Here is a 25518-nt window from a genome sequence, read left to right on the forward strand (position 1 = left end):
GATACAATAGAACTTCTGGTAATGCTCTGGGGCTCATAAAAAACAGGTATTTAACAGAAAACCACATGAACTGTAGTCAAAAGATGAGAGATGTGTTGGAGTGGTACAATGTCCTGCAGGAGTTTGCTTTGGTCTAAGGTTTAAACTTTCTCTCTGATTTTATTGGGCTTCTCTCCTGTTCCCTCTATGCTATATTGGAACACTTTCCATGTCATATGGATTGTAGTAGCCAAAATAGTCAAATTCATTCACTATGTGAACGTATATGAATGAACACAATGACAGAAAAGAAACCAGGAAATAAAACATAAGAAAAGAAGAATCCCCTGTATTCTTTAGAATGGAGAAGGCAATTACTGCATGATTGAACTAATGTCAAATTGTAGTCATATCAAGTAAGTATCAAATTTTACCCTGCTATAAACTTGAAAAAAAAATTAGTGAATGATTTTATAAAACCAGAAAATTATTTTATTTCATCATACCAAGTCCACACTCTGATATTGAGGAATGTCATGCAGCACTTGAAAAAACCTAAAATTTACTAATAATCTACTTTGATAAGCAATAACAGCAAGAACATTTGAGATGAAGCCAGATTGGGATGAGCTCCAAAAGATGATGAGAAAAAAATTAAGTAAGCTTTTAAGTCTATTTTTAAGTCTATAACTCTCAGTGGGTAATATAAGTAAAAATGAAGCAAAGCAAACCAACCAACCAACAAAAATTAAAATAAAAATTTAAAAAATTAAAAAATGAAAGACAGGGAGAAACTACACTCTTTTTTGTCCACTGATGGGGAAGAATACCCATTCTTTGTAAATGATACAATCCCAAAATCTAGATTGAAAGCCAAGCCAAACAGTTTTCAGCACCTTACATCATCCTCCCCAAATATAAAATTCCTGACAAGTCACATTCCTTACAGTGGAACAGGAGCCAGCTCCTCCTGTAGCAACACAGGTTTGGCACAATTTTATGAAACATATATCTCTGTCACTAAAACAGACTGTAAAGATAGCCAAGAGCAAAAACTAGGTAAGTAGGCACCATCTTTATGTCATCACTGGTCATTCCTTGTCCTGAGGTTCTGTCTGATTGGATCTCACGTGCTTGGCTCCTGCCTACTTGTGCCTAGTTAACCTGAACTGCTTAACAAGTTCTGTGCATGCATGGCTTCACATTTCTGCCGTAAATCTCCTGGTAATACCAATACTACATGTTGCATTTCTCCTGATTCTGTTCCAAAGGAGCAGAGGCATAAGAGAAGAGCAGATGACACATTTTATTTACCGAAAGGTGACATCTGAGACCAAGTAGGGCACCAGATTAGTATGGTTTTCTCTGACTGTAAGTCATAAATCTCTTGAAGGTCACACAAAGGTTAAAAAGAGCTATCAGTGAGCAACAGCTCAGTCCCTGCAGGGCTGTGAAATAAGAGACACTATTATTACTTACTCCAATTTTTACACTTCCCAGAAAACTCAAATTACCTTTAATTGCTGGAAACAGTTCAGCTCCTCTAAAATGAAGAAGTCAATAAGTGCAGTTGTTTTTTACTCCCCTGTCCTGGGGGGATTTGTTAATACTGATTAGTGGAGATCACGCCAAAACAGATGAGCTGAGAGGGTCTTTAGCTTTCAGAAAGTTAGCTAAATGTAATCAGTAAAGTAAAAGATCTGAGAAGAGATGGCAAGGAAATAGACCATTGTTCCACAGCCATTTCTCTTGGCAACTCTATCTTTCTCTGGAAGATCCTGCCTCCTGTGTCCCCAGACAGGGGGAATGATTTTAATGTTCCCCTGAACACACATTTGGTTGTGTTGGTACAATTCCACTCACTGCAGAGATTTCTGGAAAAGAGGGTTACAACTCTTAGGTTAATAACAAGCCTTCCTGTAAAGGCAGAATAAGCTTAAAATAGATCTTACTATTTCATCGTGCAACCCCGTTAACAGTCATAGGTGCAAACAGCAGGGACAGAATAAACTTAAGGAAAATGTACTACTCTATCAGGAAGGAGTGGAAATAGAGCTAGAGGACACAAGGACAAGGACTAATTACTAACTAGAACACCAATCTGGAAGACAGAATGACAGAGGGTGTACGGAAATCACTGTACATATCTGGAGAAGAGAAGGACAGGGTGAGTCAGCAATATAAAATTTTTTTAAAAGTCATTTTAATGCAGACAAAATCAATAAGATGATGGCAGAATTGTTTCCAAGAAAAATTGTTTTCAATGTTTTCCATGAGGTTTTTAAAAGAACTAAACATGATGAGGCTCTTGAAGACTGCAAGGATAGAACTACAAGACAAAGCGAATACAGAAGCATTGATTAAATGCAGAGTAAGAGTACATCAAAGGAGACCAAAAACATCTATTCAGAGTTGCAGGGGGAAAGAAATGGAAAGCTAATCAATTTTCCTTTTAGCTTATATAAACAATACCAAGTTAAACCAAATGCCATATTATAAATGCATACATCTTTCTTTTGGAGAGAAACTGATGGAGTGTAAAATATGCAAATAGCAGCACAAGTCAGGGCATATGGAGTATTTAGTCCTTGACATCCCTTCTTTTTGTACTACCTACTGTCAGAGGAAAAAAATTAGGTCTAGGGAAGAAACCTATTTTCTCAGATGCACTGCTGATCTCAACTTGATAGTCTGCTTCCCCTCCGTGTGCAGATCTCCAGCTGTTTATACTGGGAGTTCTGAGTACGCAGTGAAAGGGTTTTAAATTCCTAATAATAGCAGGGAAAATTGTATTACATCTAAAACACAAGCAATGTACTTTAACTAAAAGCTACCAAAAACAAACAAACAAAAATGTTTCTTTCAATTGCAAAGACAAGCACTCAAAAAAAAAAAAAAATCCCAAAATGTCTTTGCAACTTCTTTTTCAAGTCATCCTCTGCAATGAATGAGGCAAGGTCTGAATGGATGGTGAATGTAAGGGACGGAAGGACTAGAATATGATCACACACTTGAAAATAATATAATAATATTTATATTGATATATGCAGTGTAACCATTCTTTTCCTCCCACATTTTACTGGAAATAGAAAGTATTTTCTACCATAGCAATCCTTACATATGTACTACATTCCTTTTGAAGTGGGGAAACAAAGGTGAAGTATGGCAAATTTCTGGTTCAGAAAATGAAGAAAGTAAAAAGTAGAGCTGTTTATGGACTGTGCATGCACACTTCTATTGCAATTGTCATAGAGGTAACACAGCAAAAATCATTAAAAAATGATTAAAATTTGAGTAAAATAAAGCTAAGAAATCTAAATTAACTTACTATTAATAAGTTTTACAAACATCATAAATTTAGTTTCATTTTAATGCTCAAAATAATTAATAAAGGTATATATAGAGAAGGGTAAGGATCAACATAGTTGTCTACATACCCAGTTCAATGTAATTCCTTACATGCACCAAATTCCTAGGCATGACTAGGGAATATGGAGCCTTTTCAAGTGAAGAACATATTGTATAATAATGAGACTGAATTTGTCCTTTTCCTCTGCAGGACACTGGAGATAATAACTGTGATGTCTTTGAAATGACAGCGTGGCAGGTATGGTTCTAAGCACCATATGCCAACGGCTCTGAAATTTCCCTCTGAACTGATATAATTTTTTTTTTTTCAAATAAAACTTAAGTATTGTAGCAAAACCCCAGCTCTTCTGCATTCCAAAATAGCCCATCCTATATTCATTTCACTTATTTACAACACTTTCAAAGTTTATCTCCTTTACCTGTAATAATGTGGAAATCATCAAAATCCATACATACAATTTAATCAACACTCAAGAATTTTCTGTCCAATCTAGCATGACAGCAAAATTAACAAAAATTCAAGTGTGTATATATCTTCATATACCTGAATGGACAGGCAATATATTTTAAAGGCAAAGCTCCAACGTTCCTCTTGAAAGTCAGGGAGTATCTTTCCATCAGAATTAAGAGGTTTCAAACCAGGCTGTGTTTACCATAGTCCACTGTGTTCTGAAAATGTTCACTTTTTCCTATTCTCTTGTTTGTTCTGTGATTACTTTAGAGACCAAAAGTATCAAATGTCTGGAAAACATGCTGAAATCTATTTCTGAGACTAAAAGTGGAAGCTATATACCTCATTATAATAACAAAACTTTCTCATCTGAGTGATCCCTAAATCAGTTTTTATATGTTCCTTGATTATATTAATAGTTTTAAAAAAGAGGGATGAATAATGTGATATCCTATGAGAACCTAGTATACTTTCTTTAAGAAGTCAGTTTAAAGTTTGCTGGAACAAAGTCTTCCTGTTATTTCATTCTGTAGACAGCATAGCTTACAGTATTAACTCCAAAATTCTCACCAAATTCCACATTAGTCTCTACTATAGAAAATTCTCTGTTCACACTTGGCTCAGGAATATATGAAACTTTAGCAAGTAAGACAAGTAATGTCTAATATTCCATATTCATAAATGAAGGAAGCTGAAAAACACATTTAGCAAAGTGGAAAGGAGGATGCATGCCAATAAGTTCAAGCAAAGCACTCCTAAATAGAAGATTAGCTTTACATTTCTCACACATCAGATTAAACCCCATGAAAATCTGATTCTCTTTTCACCTTATAAAACCTTATTCATATCTTGTTTTTTAATCAAGGAAAAATAGAAAATAAAAAGATAAAAAAGTACATCTATTGTGAATGGCTGTATGTCTTGTTTATGCATATTCTCTTATAAGACTTCAGCTGATATTTGAATCTCATCAGCCTTTTATACTGGGACAGTGGAAAGGTCATCAGAATCAAAATTTCTAATGGCATTTTGTCTCAACAGAACTATCAAAAGGAAAAAAGCCTGGGAGTGTTACAGAAGAAAATAGCAATGAAGCCATACTTCACAAACATGGAGTTAAGAAAGGATGCAAAGCATCATTTGATTTTAATCCACTGCTCAAGAGATTCATCAGCTATCACGCTCTGATCACCTGACTCTGACATAGCAGAGGCACAGCAATGGTGTCATCATTGCTTTGCACAAATACCTAAACCCATATTTTCTACTCTTTTGCTGCTAATCAGGTAAATAAGAAATTTGATGCAAGCAAGAATGATCATTGATTTCACTCTTAAACCATCCAGGATGGTTTCACAAAGTTTATATGCAGTTTGAATTTGTTATTGCTAACACAGATCAATCCAATTCAGTGTGCAAGCCTCATTTTTCAAGTTTTTCTTTTTGGTTTTTGGACCATGACACCTTTTTTTTTTTTTTTTAATTACATTTTAAAATGATCAGCAATTCAGTATCAAATGACAATTTATACTTATAGAGCCCTTCTTCCTCATATTGGTAATTTTAAATTTAACATTTAGCTGCAGTTAAAGAATGGTTTATGGTAGCTCCCAGATTTGTCACTAGTGGATATTTGACAACATTTATCATTATTGTGGAACTCAGCAGCTAGTTGCAATGCTTAGTCTATGCTTAGAAGAGATCAGGACAGGAGAAATAGGAAGATCTCTTGCTTATAACTCAAAACACAGTGGACTGCGTGTTGCCAAAACTTTAGTATTCCTAGCAAAACTAAATAGGGATACCTATGCTACTGAATATTTTCTGGTTTAGTTATTAATTCCTTGCTATAAAAAGTGCTATTTTATTTTCAAGGCAGTGTATGGGACTGGAGACAGGAGCATCCTTGCCTCTCTCTATGCAATGTCCATAACTAAGAGAGCTTTTCTCTGTTTAGACATTTTAAGGTAATTTTCAATTATAGTATCTCAGATCCTCAAAGAAATATAAATATATGCAATAATAAATTCAAAGTGGAGCTTTCTATGAGGAAAATGGACCAGATTTCCAGATCAAAGTCAGTAGGGAAGAGGTTCTAAAGAGGTTCTACCCCCTGCAACTTTCTTAATGCTGCATCTCTGTGTCTTCTTTGTAAAACTGGAATAATGATCAAACAGAAGTGGCAAAGATAAATTACCTACTCATTTCCACTTACACTGCTTCCAAATGTGAAATTTTGCTATAGAATCACATTTTTGAATCAATATTCAGAGAAGCTGGGCAGTCTGTGCTGCTTGGTTATTAAATAAATTAACCAGTGCGCTGTCATTTTTGTTCTGATATTTTTCTGTATTCATCAGAGGCTCATTGTGTACAGTGATACTTCATGTATCTAAAGGAGTGAATGACTCTGAAGCCAAATACTCTTGTATTCATCCCAGTAAAAAAGTTTTAAAAGAAATAGAAGTCAATAGCTGTAAATCAAGAGGATGAAATATATTGCTTCCCTCATTGCGGCATCTGAATTATATAGACCTCTCTTTTATTTTGGGCTCAAACAGCTCTTTTCACAAAATATCAAAGGCACTGCCATAACATAACAATCTTAGAAAACTATTAGAAATAATATTATGACAAAGTATAATAATCAACTTGGCCAATATAAAGCAATGCTGTAATATAAAAGAAATATATTCACAGTTTAATTCTGTTAGCTGCTAGTTCCATGTGGCATAAAATCAGCCTAGCTTGTACTGCTCATTTGCTTTATATAAAAAGTGTAGGGATTGCTCTCAAAATAATTTTCATATTTTTCTAAGTCAGTTCAAATATCTGTGTGACTTAAATGAACAATGACTTACTGGATTAAAGCAATCTTCAGCCTACAGAGGCGCAGAATACCCAGGTCTGCCTGGTGATGTGGGCTTCCTCTTTGCCATCTGCTTCTAAGCAGGAGGAACAGAGAACTGTTCTGCCAGAGGGAATTCCTTCCCAAAGGCTGATACTTGGCATTCACAGTTCCCATAATGATTAACAGAGCAGCAGGAAGCGCTCTCAGCACTGGTGTCTCGAGGTGCAGCTCCTTTTCCACTGCACCCATATTTTTTTGACCTTTTACCTCTAGCCCTGCAGACAGCCCTACTGTGTTGCTGTGATGCATCTCGCTCCTGAACATAACATAGGCTTACATAGAAAAAAGTTATACCTAGCAAAATTTGAGATTAATTTGAGATTTGCTTTATGTAAAGCAAGCAAACAGAGTATTGCAAGATAAAAACAAACCCCTAAATCCACCATAAATCACCATTCTATTCTAACCTTACAAGTATGCTTCATTCACATCCCTCATGCACATTTCTTTCAATGTGCTCTTGCTCAAAGGCCATATAGACATGAACTCGGTTCCTTCCCATCACTTTATGAGGTTCCACAAGAATAACTTCCATCCCTGCTACCTTGGGTAGATTTTTTGGGTAGATTATTTGGGTAGATTTAAATGTCCTGGGAAGTTCCAGCTGCAGTCAGACACCTTGTGTACGTAAGGTGTATTCATTTGCTTTGTTAATAGTCATAGTGCCTAATCCAGACTGTTCAATCTTCAGTCCTTCAATCTTTCAGATTTCAATAGCTTCATAATAAATATTACATCAGACACTGGATATAAACAAAAGATGCTATGCATCTGATCTCTGGTATGTTAACAATTTCTCACAGAGATCTCACCTTCTAGAGCAGATGCAGATGTCACCTCAATAAAAAGTGATCTACTTGATGCATTTGAGAGTAAATTCTTTCCCTCCCATTCACCCTGCTTGAATATGTTCTCTTTTGCAAGTAAAAGTTTAAAGCAGTTTGAAGCTGACCTTTTTTTATCTATCAATTTTATATTGCCAAATCAACAACTCTTATCTTCCAAATCCCCAATATGTCAAGGGAATAAGGGAAAAAAAATCGATTTGATATTCAGATCAACTCTTCCACACCCAGTTTTATTCTACTGTAGTCAATGCAAAATTTCCATTAAAGGAAATGTTAAAAATTGCAAGACATAATTCTGGAACAGTACAGAAACCACAATATTCAGAGGAAGGTACCTGAACATCCAGTCTTACTAGGAGTAAATACCACAAACTGTTCTCCTTCAGTATCAGATGACCAGTTTTCTGCTACCTATCACAACAGAAATTCAGAACGGAAAAGGGAAATCATAATTTTTCAAACTAAGAGGAGCATAATTGGAAAGAAGTTACATAATAACAGAGAAAAAATAAGAGGGGGAAAAAAGACAGATTAAAAAAGCCCAACCCTACAGAGATGAGGAAAAGAAAGAAGCAAATTGAGAGGCTGAATCATTAGCATTTTGACACACTAAGGGGACCAGCTTTTAAACCATTTTCTAATGAAAGAAGGACTTCACACAGTAAGTTTAAACAAAAAGAATATGAAACATAAGAAAACTATTATAAACAGTGTTATCAGCTGTGGAAAGAGTAATTTAAATGGCATTCAGTAATGCAGGTGAAGGCTGTCTGGTAGCTCATCTCTTTCATATTTGATTTCTCAGATCATTTCAGAGATCCAGTGGTCTATCCTTGTCATGTCACAGTCTTTAGTCCTTTTGTGAAATACTGAAGGAATTGCTGCTGTCCCATCTCTATTTGACTGTTAAGGGTTATTGACTTTAGTTCTGCCTAAGGGTTCTTTCTTCTAAGACAAGACCTTCGAGCTCTCTTGGTGCTTTCTTGCGTGCTAGCAAGGGGCACTGCCAGTTTTGCATGTTCATGCTTTGTGACTCCACTCTTATTAATCTCCAGCTGTGAAGAGCTAGTTTTGCCCACTATTAGAACTACATTAGGACAGACATTCAACAGACAAGCTTTGTTCTAAACACAGCTATGGGATTTGTTAGGTGAAAAGAACTTCTGTTTTGATTTGAATATCTCATTTCTTCTGTTCTTTTTCAAACTCTGGGGCATGCTTCATTTTCAAATGGAGATTTTCATTATGTTTAAGAACATAATTAATTCTGAAGCTGTATACACTTCACTTAATTTGAAAGGTTTGGACTTTTCCATAAATCATGGAAGACAACTGGTTTCTAAGCTGTTACAAAACAGGAAACAAAACCAAACCCTGCATTGACTACTATGACTTTACTCTAAATACCCTCAAAGGGGCACAGTGATTGCAAATTCAGAACCATTAATCTTAAAACGTACCAAAAGAAAATATTGATCAAGTAGACCAGCAAAATGCAGCCACTTGTAAAGTGACCAGCCAAAGAAATGCACAAAAAGAGTTCTATTTGCTAGGACAATGTGAAACATTTGTCATTCATACCAGAAGCAGAATCTGGTCAGAATTCAAGGATATATACTTAGTACTGATATCAGATCAATATCACTAGAGTCCAGTGAAGATGAAAGCCTCTTACTGAAAACATAAATTACCTTTCAACATCAAGATCTCAAGTTATATTAAAACAGCACTCTTATCTTCTCCTACCTTCAGTCAAAATGGCACTTCAGGAATAGTTCACATGAAACACAATTTAAGCAGGGAATCAGAGACTGAAACATCAATTCATTAGGCTTCCTATTTCTCAGGAAGTCTTAAGAGTGGAGAAGTTCAAACTTCACTTAATATGTTGCAGATGAAGATATCACAATGTCATCCCCTCTAATTTCAATTTCTTTCCCTATTTGTCTTGAGGCATTGTAAATTATTTTTCCAGTGTAAAGCCTGAAATACAAATGATTCTCTATCACATTGAGGTTGGATTCATGGAACCACAGTGTATCTGAAGTTGATAGGATTGTCAAGTCCAACTCCCTGCTTCTCACAGGACTACCTAAAACTAAATCATGTGACTAACAGCATCATCCAGACGCTCCTTGAACTCTCTTGGGCTTAGGGCCATGACCATTTCCCTGGGGAAATCCGTGCCAGTGACCAACCACCCACTGGGTGAAGAACTTCCAATCTGAAGTTCCCCTGGTGCAGCTTTATTCCATTTTCTTGCGTCTTGTTGCTGGTCACTGGGGAGAAGAGATCAGCGCCTTTGCTGCTTCCCCTCTACAACTTTCCAAGGAAGTACTAGACTGCAATGGGGTCACCCCAGTCTTCTCTTCTCCAAGCTGAGCAAACCAAGTGACTTTAGATGCTCCTCCTAAGTCTTGCCCTTAGGACCTTTTTCCATGTTGGTTGCCTGTGGACAGAGGGTCAATGTGCTTCTTTTGAGGTTCCCAAAACTGCACATAGTACTCAAGGTGGGGCTGCAGTGTAAAGTGGGACAATAAGCTCCCTCAACCAACAAACGATGCTGTGCCTTATGTACCCCAGGACACAGCTGCCTCTTTTGGTTACCAGGGCACTGCATATTCAATTTGCCACTGACCCAGTTCTCCAGATCTCATTCTGCAAGGCTGCTTTCCAGACTCTTCCTCTGATTTGTACATACAACCACACTGACCTGTCCCCAGTGGAGAATCCTGCACTTGCTCTTGTGGCTCAGATTGCAGAAGTTTGTGGAGAAATGTTGCCTGTGGGATGGACTCACAATGGAGAAGTTCATAGACAATCATCTCCCTTGGGAGGGACCCCACGCTGTATTGGGGGAAGGATTCCTCTCCCTGAGCAGTGGCAGAAACAACTCAGGATAACCTGGTCATAAGCCTCATTCCCTGTCTCCATACACAGCTGGATGGGGGGAGGTGGAGCTGGGAATGTGGGAGGGTGGGGGAATGTGGTTTTAAGATTTATTTTACCTCTCATTACCTGCTCTGATTTTGTAAGTAATAAGTTCAGTTAATATCCCCAGTTCGAGTCTGTTTTGCCCATGATGGTATCTGGGGAGTGATCTCTCCCAGTCCTTATCTCAACCCATTAAATTTTCTTTATGTTTTATCTCTCCTGTCGAGTTGTGGAGGGGATTGACACAGCACCTTTGGTGGCTACCGGGCATCTGGCCAGGTTCAACCCCACTACACTGTTCATGCTGTGTATATTAGTATAAAGGCATTTCAAATGTGCTCAGCACACCATTGAGCAGACTGATGGACCTGGTAGCACACCAGCCCACACACACTGGCATGCTACCTCCAGACTTTTCACTAGTGAGCCCTGTTTTATCCCTTTCTCCCTTCAAATCTAGTTTAAAGCTCTTTTAATGACACCTATTAACTGTTGGGAGAAGATCCTTTTTCCCCTTCCAGAAAGGATTGTCACTAAAGCATCAGCAAAGGAACATTACAGAAGTTCCATGAGAGTCTGCCCACATTGCAGGTAGAAAAATGCAACCAAGACGCCTGAAACACAGTAAAGGACTGACCCCGGATCCTCTGGATCTCAGACCAGTTCCAACCATAAGCAAGCTATTCCTGTCTTTTGTTTACAATTCAGTACCTAAGACAAATTGGTGAAATTTTTTGTAAAGACTACTGGGCCCTCACTAAAAAAAGCCACATAAACTCATTTCTACTAGATAATAGAAAACCAAATTAGGTCTGGAGAAGCTAAGTTGTTGAGAAGTAGATCATAAGCTGAAAACTATAACCACATGTATGAATGCAGGAGGCAAGACCTCCCTTTCTTGTATCAAACCTTTCTTCTGTGACAACCTTGTGAATTGTAGCAGTAGATTATCTGAACTGTTTTAATGAATGAATGTCAGGGAGCTGGAGGGAACTCATCAGCAACAAAAGGAAGGTATTTCCCAGACACATTTGAAAGCCTAACCTAGTATTCAACCAGCCAAAACATGTATACTGAGCAAAGAAAAAATATTTCCCCATTAAACTACATTTTATGGTTTTTCGGTGTCTCTTGAGATATGGGAATAGATCCTTACGAAGTCTTTTGCATCAAAAATTCCATTTTATTTTCTACCAGTGTGATTTTCCCTTGTTATTTTTCTTGCACTCTGCATACATTAAGGCACATTAATAAAGGGAAGAAGCAAGGCAGCCTGTCAGATATTTCAAAACGTACCATGGGAAATGATTGGTTTTGGATGAGTGAACAAAATCTGTTTGTTCAGCAAACTTAATTTTAGCTGAGAACCAAGAAATGTGTGTATAGCATGTGTACATGATAAGTTAACTGGGCTAAAACATACACCATATAGCTGGGCTTGTGGGACAGCAGAAAATGTTTTGACACTTCATGGCTCAACTCTACCTTTTAACATGAAGGTGAAAGTATTACAGTAATTCTGAGGGATGACAGATTTTTAGTTTGCACATTCTCTTGGACTTCTGAAATGCTGGGAACAAAAACATCCATAGTTAAGGCTTCAGAGTGGGAAGAGAGTCTCCACAAGCACAGTAGCTAAGGTGAGATTGAAACAGCCCAATAAAAGATGATTATATACTTCTAAAAATTCAACTATTAACTCTCCTTGTGAAAGAACATTTTACTCTGCTAAATTGTTATAGGGCTTATAAGCTGTCATTTTCAGGGTTTTAATTTGTATAAAGTATTTTAATTCCTATAAAGTTCTTGGAAAGTTACTGTGAATTTGTGATTTGTATTCTCTAACAGGTCCAGATGGAAAACAAGAAAACCCTTGTAAGATACAGCATCCAAATTCTCTCTCACACAAGGATGGGACTGAAACTCAGTACAGTTTAAGAAGCTTGGGAAAGATATTCAGGGGATGCTGTATGAAGAGTCAGACCACAACAAAGATTTGTGCTCCTCTTCCCTACCAGTTTGCTGCCATGCATTCCAGCACATCCATGGAGCCTGAAAAGCTGACTTGCATAACAATATCCTAACATGAATTACCTTTTCAGTAGGTTTACCGTCTGGGGAGGTGATGTTTCTCCTCGTTTCCCAAACTACCCCTGGACCTTCTCATCCTACTAGCCCATTGGAGACTGTTCCACAGAGCTGCCTGGACCCCCCACAGCATCCACCCTGTGGAAGAAACACAGATTGAGAAACTGTGATGCAGCAATTAAATCTTCTCTAGACAAAAATTGATGACATTGAGAGAGAATAACTCAGGTAGACTAAACCTTGATCTAGAGCTGTCACACACAGTATGAGAAGGGAGGGGACTTGTAGGATTACAGTGCCCCCTCAATATATGTAGGTGTGGCAGATCTGCTGAAGGCACAGCTATTTCAAGAAGACTTTTAAGGAACAAATATAAACAGAGATTTCAAAGGCAGCAACTAGTCAATAATGTGATCACCTAATCTTGCTGTGACAACATTGCCTTGCCTGTTAAAAATGCCTGTATTTTTGCATATTTAGCAGTAATAGAAAGGGAGTGGTTACTTCTGTGTTTCTTTAATAAGTCGTTTCATCATACACTGTAGAGGGCAAGGTGGTTGAATTTAGGTCTTTTCCTGTCATTAGTGACAGTGAAATGTGTCTGTGTACACCTCTTGAGGGAAAGGTATTCCTTCCAGCATTGGAAATTTTCTTCTTCTAGAGTCTTATATGCACACCACAGTAAAAATTAAAATTGGAAAAAAGTTTAAAAATCAATTAATTTGATAAATAGTTTTCAATTTATAACCTCTATATACTGCATCAAATTTCTGTATCAGTAATAAGTAAATATTATAAACAATAATCATGCATAAAATTTCATAGCTTCAAAACACGGATAGATATGAGATATAAAACAGGCCTTTTTTTCCAAATCTTTAAAAAGCATTGTTAATTTGCAAAAGAAAAATAAATTCTACTGTCTCTTGTTTATGACAAAAGACAATTGAGTAAATCATGACTTCAGATAACCCATAAGTCACTGATTCTGTTTTTCAAAGACCTGCCTGCTTTCTATTCCTTCGGCCTTGGCTGCCTAGCAACCTCCACAGAGCTTTCTTAGTCTATACTAATTCTGGAGAGTTTTCATTTATATATTTATTTGTGAGAATGTCTATAAGGAGGATGCAGAAACAAAGAGCTGTTTGTTCCTTCCTTCTAACAGTGGATTCCAAACATGTCATCTCTGTGTCTCAATGAAGGACACAGTCCTCAGTTTTGCAGAGGTACCTGCCTCCTTGATTTTGCTTTGGAAATAAGCAAATCTCAGTTTTTGTTAGACAAAAGCTCTGTGGGAAGCTACTGACGTAACAGGAACTGGTATTTCTTGCCCTCCCTGTTGGTTTGATTCATTGATAAGTTTTTTCATCCTGGATTCGTAGGTGCTTGTATAAGGTTACAGTGCTCATGCAGCCTTAAGGTCTTAACATGAGGACAGTCTGTGCTACTGCTCTGGGTCACCAACAGTTCCAGCATCAACCAAGCTCTAAAAAGAAATGGAGATTAAAGCTGAACTGCTGTGTCTGTGACTCAAAGCAGGACAATCTGGAAGGTTTGGATGGGACTGCTTGTTATAATAAGTGGTTCGAAACAGGATATGGACTGTCCTTCCCTGAGCCAGCCATCAGCTTCGCATGGAAAAGACTATTTCCTCAGGGGTTTTTCTGTTGGTTTAGGTTTTGGTTTTTTGTTTGTTTTTTTTTTTTCTTCATTATAAGTGCAAAATTGGGGATGTCACAGATATGCTACATTAAGAAAATACTTATTCTCTTGCCAGTTCTATTCAACCAGCACTTTGCAAATACTTTATACCCTTATCAACACAGCAACCTCCTCCAATCGAAAAGAAGGGGGAAAAATAAAAACAGAGAGAGGAAGGGATGGTCAAATATGTGCTCTGAAGAGCTTAACAGGCTCTCTCAAATGATGTGGGGTAAAGAAATGCCAGGTATTCATAGCCTTCAGTCACACGGTGGAGATGTAGTGTTTGTGTCAGTACTTCCAACCCTGAGCTCAGATGGAAGAGCTTGCTTTTACTTCAGGATCAAACTGAAGCCTGAAACACAACAAATCAATATGTCTTAAGATATCTCAATATACCTTAATCACTTGGTTCCATTTTTTTTTTTTTTCTGATTAAGTTGACCTTTACTATGTTTTGTCCTTAAAGGAAATGCAGGGGATCTGTGACAGAACATAAATCTGAAACCAGATCTTCTAACTTCCACTCAATTTCTTACCAACAGAGCTACATACATAAAGATTAGGTTGTTGTAATCTTGTAGGATTATGGAAGCATTTTTAAATCTTGGTGTTTACATATACTTACGCATCAGTAAAAGTTTAGTCCCAATTCAATAGCAGGGAAAGAATATATTTTAAAAAATCTCCTCAATATTGTAACAGGCAATAAAAAATATTGGTTTATTGGTTGGGTGGTATATCAGTGTCCAATGAAATAAAATAAGAGCAACAACATGAATGATAGGAATTATTCAAAAATAATCTGCTGGTTAAAAGAATGACATTTTGTAGAGCAACTTATAAACAGTGAAAATACTCATAGAAACTAAAATGGGCAAAATTATTCAATAAACAGAAGGAAGAAAGTTACTGGGAGTAAACAGAGATCTAGGATTTCTTTTTTCTATTCATGGGCTAACAATAAACAATTTTTTTAAGTACCTTTCCCTCTGTCATTCCACACAGTAATGGAAATTTGTAGTTAGCAGCAAAAACCTCAATCTGTACTCCTCTGAGTTATTGTAATACAATTAAATTCCAAATATAATCCAAAACTGAGTAGTTGCTTATTGAAAATGAGTTTCCATATGTATGTTCACTTATCACAGAGCATGATTATTATAGCAAAACTTGAGCATGTGGTGTTTCCTCCCCTTAAAAAGTATGATCACAATTACATATGTTTTTAAATGTTAAGTCAAACTCTCTGAAAATAAACCTACTGAAGAGTACCAGAACCACAGATTTACATGTCTGTTTTCTCACTTACTTTTGTGAGAAGTCTGCTTTTAATAAGTTCAAGGGCATGTAAATAGACAATAGAGAAAAAGATTTCATGTATTTTATTTTAAACAAAATATAATAGGATTTTCTACAGAATGAATGAAATTGAACCATGCTAAAGCAGCTAGAAAAGGAAATTCAACCCGAGAAAATGAACTTTCTCAGGGCGTATGGAAAAATAGGTTGCATGCAGCCCCATTCAAAATTTCAGAGACTATAATTAGGTACTAAATCTACTACATTTACACTGGAAAACCTCACTTGCCATGCACTTATGCTCCCAAAAGAAGAGAATACTAAAAAGAGAGATAATCCTCCTTCCCTCCCTTCCTTCCTCCCTCCCTCCCCAAAGAGAGAGATGTGAAATGCCTTCAGTTTCTGGATATGGACTACAGAAAAATGCTAGGGAGGGTGTGGAAAAAGGTAATTACAAACGAAATGAAGCCTTAGTGGGAAAAAGAGAACAAGAAAATTCTCATCAATATGAAAGTATAATCTTTGCTTGAATAACTAACTCACCAAGGAGAATTGCAAGAAACCTTTTGAAAACAATCAATAGTATTATTCCAACACTCAGCTCTTCATTTCAAGTCCACTAATTTTATTTCAGACTTGGGCCAGTAACTGATCAAAATTTGGTCTAAAATATTTAAATATTCTCTAACAATTCATTATAGCAATATGTAGGGAAAACTCATTGAAGTTATAACCAGGCTTTAGTGATTGTTCTCAAAGCAGCTATATTTTTATAGATTGCAAAGGGATGAAAAGGCTGCAGGAAAAAAGAATATTTATTAAAGAAAGACTAAACATAGTAACATATGCTACCATGATGACAGTAAAGAACATAAATAAGCAGAAGAGAAAACACAGTTACCCAGTTCCTGCTATTTTTAATAAATATCACTGACAGGGTAACATTCAGCTGCCAAAAGACAGGAGGTTGTTATACTCTGTTACTATGTCTGGACCTGAGTTGCCATTCCAGAAGAGCACAAGTTTCTTGTGGATTCAAGGCCTTATCTGCCTGCTTCTGAAGTCTTGGATAGCCTAGGATGTGTGAAATAGCATTAGATTCCGTTATTTATGAATCTAAATCACTTGCAAGCTGTTAGTAGAAATGTGTGTGAGCTCTGGTTACTTACATGTTAAATTACAAGAATAAAATCAATAAAACAGAAAATCATAGTGTGCTATGCCCACATAAGACTTTCACCTCAGGGTACAAAGAGAAAATACTAGAAAGGTCCTTAAAGAAAGGCATCTGTATACAAATTCTATACTAGCAGTAAATATGAAGAACTTAGAGCTAAATCTCACCTCTGACTGCTGACTCACTGTGCAGCAAAACAAGCTACTGGCGTTTCCTTGATGGTTCGAAAAGGTGTTTTTAATAATTTTCATTCCCTTCAGTTTTTGACATATTCTGCTATTTTAGAGCTCTATTTTATTTAACATGCTTAAAAGAGAAGGACCTTTTTTAGACTTCAGAATTGGCCAAACCTCCAAGAGCCCTGATTATTTATGGCCAAGGTCGTAACTACGTTTTTTCCTGATCTTTTATCTTAGTTAAACCCTGAATAAGAATCATTCTCCTGCAAAAAAACTTTCTATATATACTGCACTTGTCCTTTTGCTTCTTTCAAGAATGCCAGATGGAAACAAAACAAAGAATAATTGTATGCCTGGTGCACTAATATTTTTATATTTCTGCATTTGAGTTAAGCAGAATTAGGTAATTCTGCATGGCTATCTCTCCAAAATCAGTTCAAATAAGGTATTCCTTCTAAATTCTAAAATAATTTTCTCTCTGATCTGCTGCAGCAAAGATATTCACTCATACACTATTGATTGGAAATGTTTTTGTACATCTAATCAATAAACGAGTTAATATGTGTTAAACCAATCTTCTAGACTATTTGTCTTGCTCAGCCTAACTAATACAAAGCTGTGAGTGATTCATTTCAGAGCAGCAGTACAGTGAAAACCAGACTGGTGTCTTTTTAATGTGAGTGTCTGTGTGTGCTTATAAACACAAAATGTCATTAAAAATATTTTCCCCTGACAATATTTCCCCCATTTTAAGATCAGTTCTATTGACTCTTAATAATGGTCTCCAGATACTCATCTGACAAATGGCTGTTTAATTTATTTTTTACTGTGAAAGATTTGACCTGGTTTGTTCATCTATAAATACACATTTTTGTACTGTAGACACAAATATGCATTTGTTTTAGCTTTCATCCCTGCTGTGTTTGTATAACACCATAGGATATTCACAAACAGAAAGAAGATTGAAGAACATTTGATAGTGTTTTCTAATATTTTAAATACAGAATATTTTCTATTCCTTTACTGGTGTATATGTTGCTTATATCAAAATTTTACAAATCTTTTACCGACTTAATACCATTTTGTAGAGTTTTCAATCACTAATTAGAAGTGAATTTATGTAAATCAGTTTCAGAAACAAAGCATGGAAGACAAATGGCTAGTACTAAATAACCCTTAAGATCTGTTGTGATCCAAACAATTTTATAATTCTGCTACATGAAAGGAATTACAGGACGCTCCTACTCACTAGTTCATGTGAATACTTCCTAGTCACAATTCATTTGCCACATCAGAGAATTTCTAAATAAAGAAAATTTCAATTATATTAATAACACAAAATATCTACCCCTTTATTTAATCTATTTTCTGCCCTTTGTACCCTCAAGGTATTGTGAAAGAAAGTGACATCATTTGCTGGTGTTGAACATGGGAAAAAAACTTCTTCCCTGAGTTATCAAAAAGAAAGACTTTGAAAGATGCCTGCTTTGTAGTTGAAGAACTTCTTTCAGAAGATTTGAAGAATATGATTTGTCTTATACTAATGAAGAACGTGATTTATATTACAGTATATGTGCATAGTCACAGATCATTGTTACTCTTGAGGTGAACATAAGGTGGAGACTGACAAGCAGGAACTGAAGCACAGCTAATATTATTCCCTGCAACATACTGAGTAGAAATAGCTGAGTCTTGCATTGCTGGAAGGTGGTATGCACTGTTACCTGCAAAAGAACAGGGAAAAATCCCCAAATTGTTATTGAAAACTGAAAAAACCCACCAAATAATTGATGTAGAGCTATCAAAGATCAAAATATTTTGAGTGCTATTGCAAGAGCATAGTCTACTTGTACAAAGCAAAGCAGTTAAAAATATCAGTTGCTTTCTTATCTGCAAATTGTTTATAAATTAGTGATGTATTTCTCTGCTAATAATGATATTTTCAAAAAAATTCCAAAAATAAATACAGCTAAAAGCAATTAAAACCTATAAATTAACAGATTGATTATGGGTCACTGGTCATATAGTACAATGCTGATGGTTCAGATGGGATGATCCAACTCTAACAGCTAGAAACAGGCAAGAGAAATATTTGAACATTTCAGGAAAAGAAACTGAGGCTTTAAACATGAAAAGGATATAAAAATAATTTTTTCTCCTTTAAACAGAAGGTGTTTTGGAAATAACATTCAATTTAAAACAAATTCTCTTTCCTCTGAAGAGTAAAATGGGAATAGCCACCACATCTCTACCAGGAACATTTGCTTCTTGTTACACTGATTACCAAGATGTGAAAAATACCATCAGTTCCAGCTCAATACTCCAGTTTTCCAAAACTGTCAAAACCGTATTCATGCAAAAGAAGTATCCACGCAAGCATAATGAAACAATCTGATAGAAAATGGCACAAACAACCACGGGCAGTGGTGCCCAGCTTATGAACCCTCATTAAGATACATGAACTCAGCTTGTACATTTTCCTCTCCAAAATATGCAGGGCCCATTTTCACATTGCAAATTTGGAATCAAATAAAGTTAGCATCCTGTAGGCCTTATAAAGTCTCAGAGCAGACTTAGACTTTGAGGAGTCACAAGGAGATTATCTGGTTAAGCATTTCAGAAGTATTTGCAAGCAGAATTTTATCATCTCAAGTATTAATTTCTATGGTCTGGGAATTCCAGTTGTACCTGCATTATCTATGCATTAATATCACCTTTTTTATCACAAATAAAGTATGGTGAAATTTGCAGAAATGTCCCTTTTGTCCTTTTTTTTTTTTTAATTCTACACCTAAATTTAGTCTAATTTTTCAGATACAGCACAATGAATGTGTAATAATCCACAAAATTTTGTTTAACATAATTAAAAGTGCAGAGTACCCACACATCTAGGGAAAAAAGAAGATTGGTTATTTAAAAGAGCAGCAGTGCAAACTTTCTTCTTTTGCATATAATCTAGTAGGTAAAGTACTTGCAAGGAACAAGGGATTCAAATATTTCCGTTAAATTCCTGCTTCCTCTTGAACTGAAGCTCTTCCAGAGAAAACGTTTATTTCATAGCACTAAGGTTGGAAAAAACCTTTATGATCACCAAGCATAACCATCAATGAGCACACCACAATGTTCACCACAAAACCATGGCCTCAGCTGCCAAAGCCTCATGTCTTTTGAACACTTCCAAGGATAGTGCCAGGGATGGAACCACTCCCCTGGGCAGTCTGATCCAATGCTTGACAACCCCTTCTGTGAAGAATTTTTTTCCTAATACCCAGTCTAAACCTCCCCTGGCACAACTTGAGGCCCTTTCCTCTCTTCCTGCCGCTTGTTGCCTGAGAGAAGAGAAACTCCCACCTCACTACAACCTCTTTTCGGGTGCTTGTAGAAGTGGTAAGGCAGACTTCATGCCCCTGAAGCAGAACCACGCTTGCTAGCCATGTGAAATTTCAGGGGACAAAAGAAAAAAAGGGAGCAAACAAAGTGGTGTTCTGGACATGGAAAGATAGTTCTGGCTGATTTGGGATTATGATTATAGTAACAAGACCATATAAAATGTACCTTCAAGATCAGTAATCCAAAGCTGGTCTGGCAATCAACTGTAGTCTTTGTAGCCTACCTTAGACACTGCTCGCCAGAATATTAGAAAGACCTGAATCTATGGATTTTAGATACAATAAAGTATTTCAGTATCTTGAAATACACCCCAGAAAACAAGTATGTTCTCCCTAACAGCACACTCAAAGCATGGAAACCTTTTGAACAGAGGTCAAGAGATTTCAGTTTAACTAAATCTAGAGAAAACAAAACCCCTGCATGTATTCTTGGTGGCCTAGTCTTATTTCAAGAAGTAATTTCAATTGTGAGGCAATTTCTCCACAGGAAAGGAAATTGTGTTGCACCATTGCTTAACTTGTCAAGCAGCAGCACACATTGACCAGGGGACCAAGTTTGGGACATGAGATATAAAATAAAACCTGGACCATGTTTTATGCTTGTATTCAGTAACGTAAGGAAATGCACAACAACTAAACTGAACTCCTGAGTGGGGGGGGAAGAAAAAGTAAAATAACATACCCAGAAACAAATAGTTACAGAACTTTGCAAACATGTCAAACCACAACTTTAAATGACAATCTACTTTGTAAAAATTTCAAAATGTATCATTGTATTAAAGAAGGAATTTCAGTTTTGTTTTAAAAAAACAACAAAACTCAACAAAAAAACTCTATAAATCTGAAATTTGATAGCAAATTCCCATGATTTTTCCCCTTTCTTCAGATACACTTCAGAAATAAAATTTAGTCTTTGCCTGACATCCAGTATAATCGGTCTAACTTTCAACTTGAGAAGCAGATATTGTACCCAAGCAACTAAAAATCCCTAAGAAAACTCATAAACCCAGCAAATTATCCTGCTATCAGACTTCAGAACTTGGAGTTCAGAGACCATCATATTTGTGACACATCTTTGTCTAAGACAGTGGGTTTAGTGGTTTAGAGAAACACTAAATTCTCTCATGAAGAATTTCAGACCTCCTCTTTACAGATCATTCTCCAAACTTTCCCTGATTTCCCCTAGCCTGTGGCCAAAATCTCATCACAGATGAGTACAGCACCCAAGCTCCTGACACAGCCACATAGAGACAGTGATTCCAACATGTCCAGTTCTCCATCTATTCTCTTGTCAGGGCTTACATGTTATTACCTCTAAAGTCGGTGTTTTCTTCAATTTGAATCATGCAATACAGTAATGAGGTAAAAAACCTCATATTCTATTGACTTGCCAATTAAGAAAGTAGATGTAATACTTGAAGAATGTATTACTAATTTTTTTTTGTTGTTGTTGTTGGTCCTGTCAAGAAGTTTAAAACAATTTGTGAAAGCTTGGAAATGCTAGCTGTGGCATTTTTACTCATATTTATTCATTAGAAAAATCAAAATTAAGCAAAGAAAATTTGCATATAGTTCTGAAAGCCAGTTCTAGAATCAGATGGAAACTTGCAATCCCCTTAATTTCTATGCTTAAAGAATAATCAGTGCAGAGAAAGAATACCTAATTTACAAACATTCATTCAATTCTTTGCTTATCAGCTAAGGTAGTCAGGAGAAATGTCATTATACAAAACTGATGTTTGCTTCAGCAGCAGAGGGAATGAGAACAGAACACTTTATAAACACCTCCAAGGAATTGATAAGGGATGGCTGCAGTTATCGGCATCAGAGGCATAGACAAGGAGCTTCTCACCCGTTGCTAATGTCACAAGCTAGCCGATCACTCCATCTATAATGACACCCACAGGAAAAAATCTGGGACCATACTCTGCATATTTTCAAAACATCCAGCACAGAGCATTTCTTCCTCCTAAATATATGTTGTAAAAGCGTTTCTAAGGAACTATCAAATGAATTTATATACTCATAATTCAGTGGAATCCTGACTGCTTACTTCTTTCAATGGCTTAGAGTTGCTAGTACCTAGAAAATTTATTTTACTTCAGGTGAAAGAGTTCTCCAGTATGTGTAAAAGAAGGATGCAAATTCTACATTGTATCTTATTAAGTTCCAGATGGTCACAGACAGCAGCACAGAGACAAACATAACCTTTCTGAGTAATCACAAATATGCTAATAAAGTACAGCATATACAGCATACCTGGACTGTTTCCTTGACTGACTTTCTATGTGTGAATTACTTCTTCAGAAGTTAAATAATTGTTGAGCTAGCCCATGGGTTTATTGCTTTTCTGAATCACACATACAGCTAGCTAATGGTTCTGATTCCCATCCTAAGAAATATGCATAGCACAGGAAGATTTTGCTGTACTGCAGCCATGGCAGAGCTATTTAAGCAAATGAAAATGTCTCCTTAAGAGCAGGTTTCTTTCTGTGCTTGTTCGCATCACAGAGAAACAGAGCTAACGCTACGCTCCTATGAGTGCTTTATGCATTCTGACAAACCAAACGAGGTTTGTCAGGAGAGGCTCTAGGCAGCATGGAACTGCTGCAATTTTACATCTCATTGATTACCACAATGGGAATTGAAAATGGTTCTCTGCTTTCCACATGATATTAAAAATACTGTTGCAGATCTCAGAAAAATATGCAGGTCCTTCAATGAGGGGAAAACTTTGTACAGCATTGTTTCCTCTTGAATTTGAGTCAGGCCCATCTGACCTTTACGAAAGCTAATAATAAAGCAATAAGGTGACATGCAGTAAAGCATGTCATTCTGTGAGTCGTTCTGCAAGAGGATACATGAAACAAAAAGGCAGTTCAATACCCTGAGGCTTTGGGGATCTGCTTGTTTTGTGGTGTGTGCATCCTGTATACTGCTGGCATTACACAGAGTATGTGGGAACCCACATGTCACAACAAACAATACTAAAAGAACAAGGCCTAAAATCGACTGTAAGAAAATTAAGATTTATTATTACTGTCACACTGTGTTTGTCATTGTCTGGTTTGATGTTTTGGAGAGGTTTTCTATGATTTTTTCAGAAGAATGATTATTGCTTTTATACAAAAAATCTAAAATCTTTTCTGTTCCCATGTCTTCAGTGATTTATTTTTACTGGATCCAGCAGTCCCCATCCACAGAATGTTACCATTTTATGAGGGACACACTCACATTTTAAGCACAGCAAAACAACCTCAAAAGCACAGAGAATAATCTACAGTGACAGCAGTAGAAGTTTGTTCTACTCAGAGATTGCAAATGACATATGTAGTACCATGTGCTAAGCAAGCTGTGATAGTCACTAACCCTTTGAGGTGCCTAGCAACCCTCAGCAGCATTCAGGAGGAAGAGAAGATTTTCAGCACTCAACAGAATTAAATTCCTAATAAAACTGTTTACTCAGAATCCTAGCAGCCCTCAATGGTCTCTAAAATTAGGTAGAGGGAAGCATACTTAGCACAAAACCAAGTCATTAGTTAATGCAATCACAGCATCAAAAGCAATTTAATTTGAAAATTATGTCAGGCTTATAGAACTTCCAGTGGACTGGTCAACCAACTGGGAATTAGAAAATCAGAGCTCTGAACTTTATATCTTTCTGATATTTATACTATATAATATCTATATACAAATACCTATACCAATGCTTTACATTTGCATATAATTCAGATACATTTTCAGCACGCATACACGCCATATAATCAACAATTAGTATAACAGGCAACCCTAATCAATGGAGTTTGAAACAATACAAAAATTGAAAACCAAGTTTCAGTAAATTATTGACATCTGTGGCATTCCCACCTGTATATTCAATCATGGGAAGTTGGATGCAGAAATTAAACACAACCATTTCCAGTGACTCATATTAGGACACACTGGGATCCATATATCAGCTAAAACTAAGTTTGTATGATAAAGAAGCATGCCATTCAATGAAAAAAAAAAGAAGCAAAAACTCAAATGTCACTCAAATACTACCAAGCAGTCAATAAGAAATAAGCTATGTGTGCGGACAACTGGTAGTTTGACAAGTAGCAGAACAAGAATAGAAAATCCCTCTCACAGACCAAAAGTAGCTTTTGAGAATTCACAAATATCTCGTCCTTGCTGGGCAATAATGTGATAATAATAAAGGCAATAGTCTGCCTAGAAATCCAGTAAGTAATCTCAGTAATCATCTTAGGAACATTAAAGACTAAGAGTAAATTTGTGTAAAAAATATTGTCTTGGATTTCTTGATCCTTTGATATAAAACAAAATAAAGACAAATGAAATAAAGCCAGAGAAGTTCTATCGTGATGGGACAAGCCTCCTGATTCCACTTGAAAAAAATAATTTTTCCAAAACAGAAGTCATCTGCTAGCCAAACCCAGTAAACATTTAATTTTTCTGTAATAAGAAACTCTTTCACACAAAACTTTGTGATGTGTACAATTGCATCTGTGACAGCTGTTCTCATCTACTGGTAATTGGTCTGCTGGAAAGGCATTAATATGATCTTTAATACTAATGGAGTCATTATCACCCTTGGGTTTTTAAATATATGCAGATATAATCTATCAACTACCACTTCATATGGTGATGGTGCTTCATAGAACAGCACCCATTGCCAACTTTTTGGTATAAAAGAATACTCTTTTCTGTTAGGTTTTTTTTTTTTTTTTTACATGCCTTATACCTACATAAACTAAACCTTATAATACCAACAGCAACTTATTCTGAAGCACAGAATATTTAAAATAAAAAATAAAAAGAAATAAAGAAGTACTTTATAAATTTCAATTAATTATATTAGTTTATATTAGTTTCTAACACCAATAAAGAGTTTCAGATTGGCTATTCTTCAGTATAACTGTCTTCAGCTGTTCCAGAAGGTCATCAGCTGCTACAAAATGCCTGACCTGATGATAGCAGTCACTGAAAGTTCTGTAAACAGTGAAACAGTAATTTGATTAGTATAGTTCTTACACAGAGCAGTGTATTGGAACACCATAGAACCACAGAATGGCTGAAGTTGAAAGGGACCTCTGTAAATCATCTGATACAAAACCCATTCCAGCTCCCAGATGCAGTTGCCTCTGGCCCTGCATTAGTGCAAGGCATTGTTCCTCCTCAGGTACAGAA

The 25518-nt window shown here is 36.4% G+C and overlaps 1 protein-coding gene across 18 annotated transcripts in view; it reads right to left on the reverse strand.

Moving 5' to 3' along the window:
- LRRC4C (leucine rich repeat containing 4C) overlaps positions 1-25518 on the reverse strand; it is a 485253-nt gene that overhangs the window by 39233 nt on the left and 420502 nt on the right. For 17 of the 18 annotated variants that reach the window (XM_038137123.1, XM_038137121.1, XM_038137117.1 and 14 more), the window contains one exon: positions 12587-12718. The exons of the other annotated variant lie outside the window; for it this stretch is intronic. The gene's annotated coding sequence lies outside the window, so the exon portion shown is untranslated. The remainder of the gene's footprint in view (positions 1-12586; positions 12719-25518) is intronic. 18 annotated transcript variants of the gene reach the window in all.

Source organism: Motacilla alba, chromosome 5, assembly GCF_015832195.1.
Source record: "Motacilla alba alba isolate MOTALB_02 chromosome 5, Motacilla_alba_V1.0_pri, whole genome shotgun sequence".
NCBI lineage: Eukaryota > Metazoa > Chordata > Aves > Passeriformes > Motacillidae > Motacilla > Motacilla alba.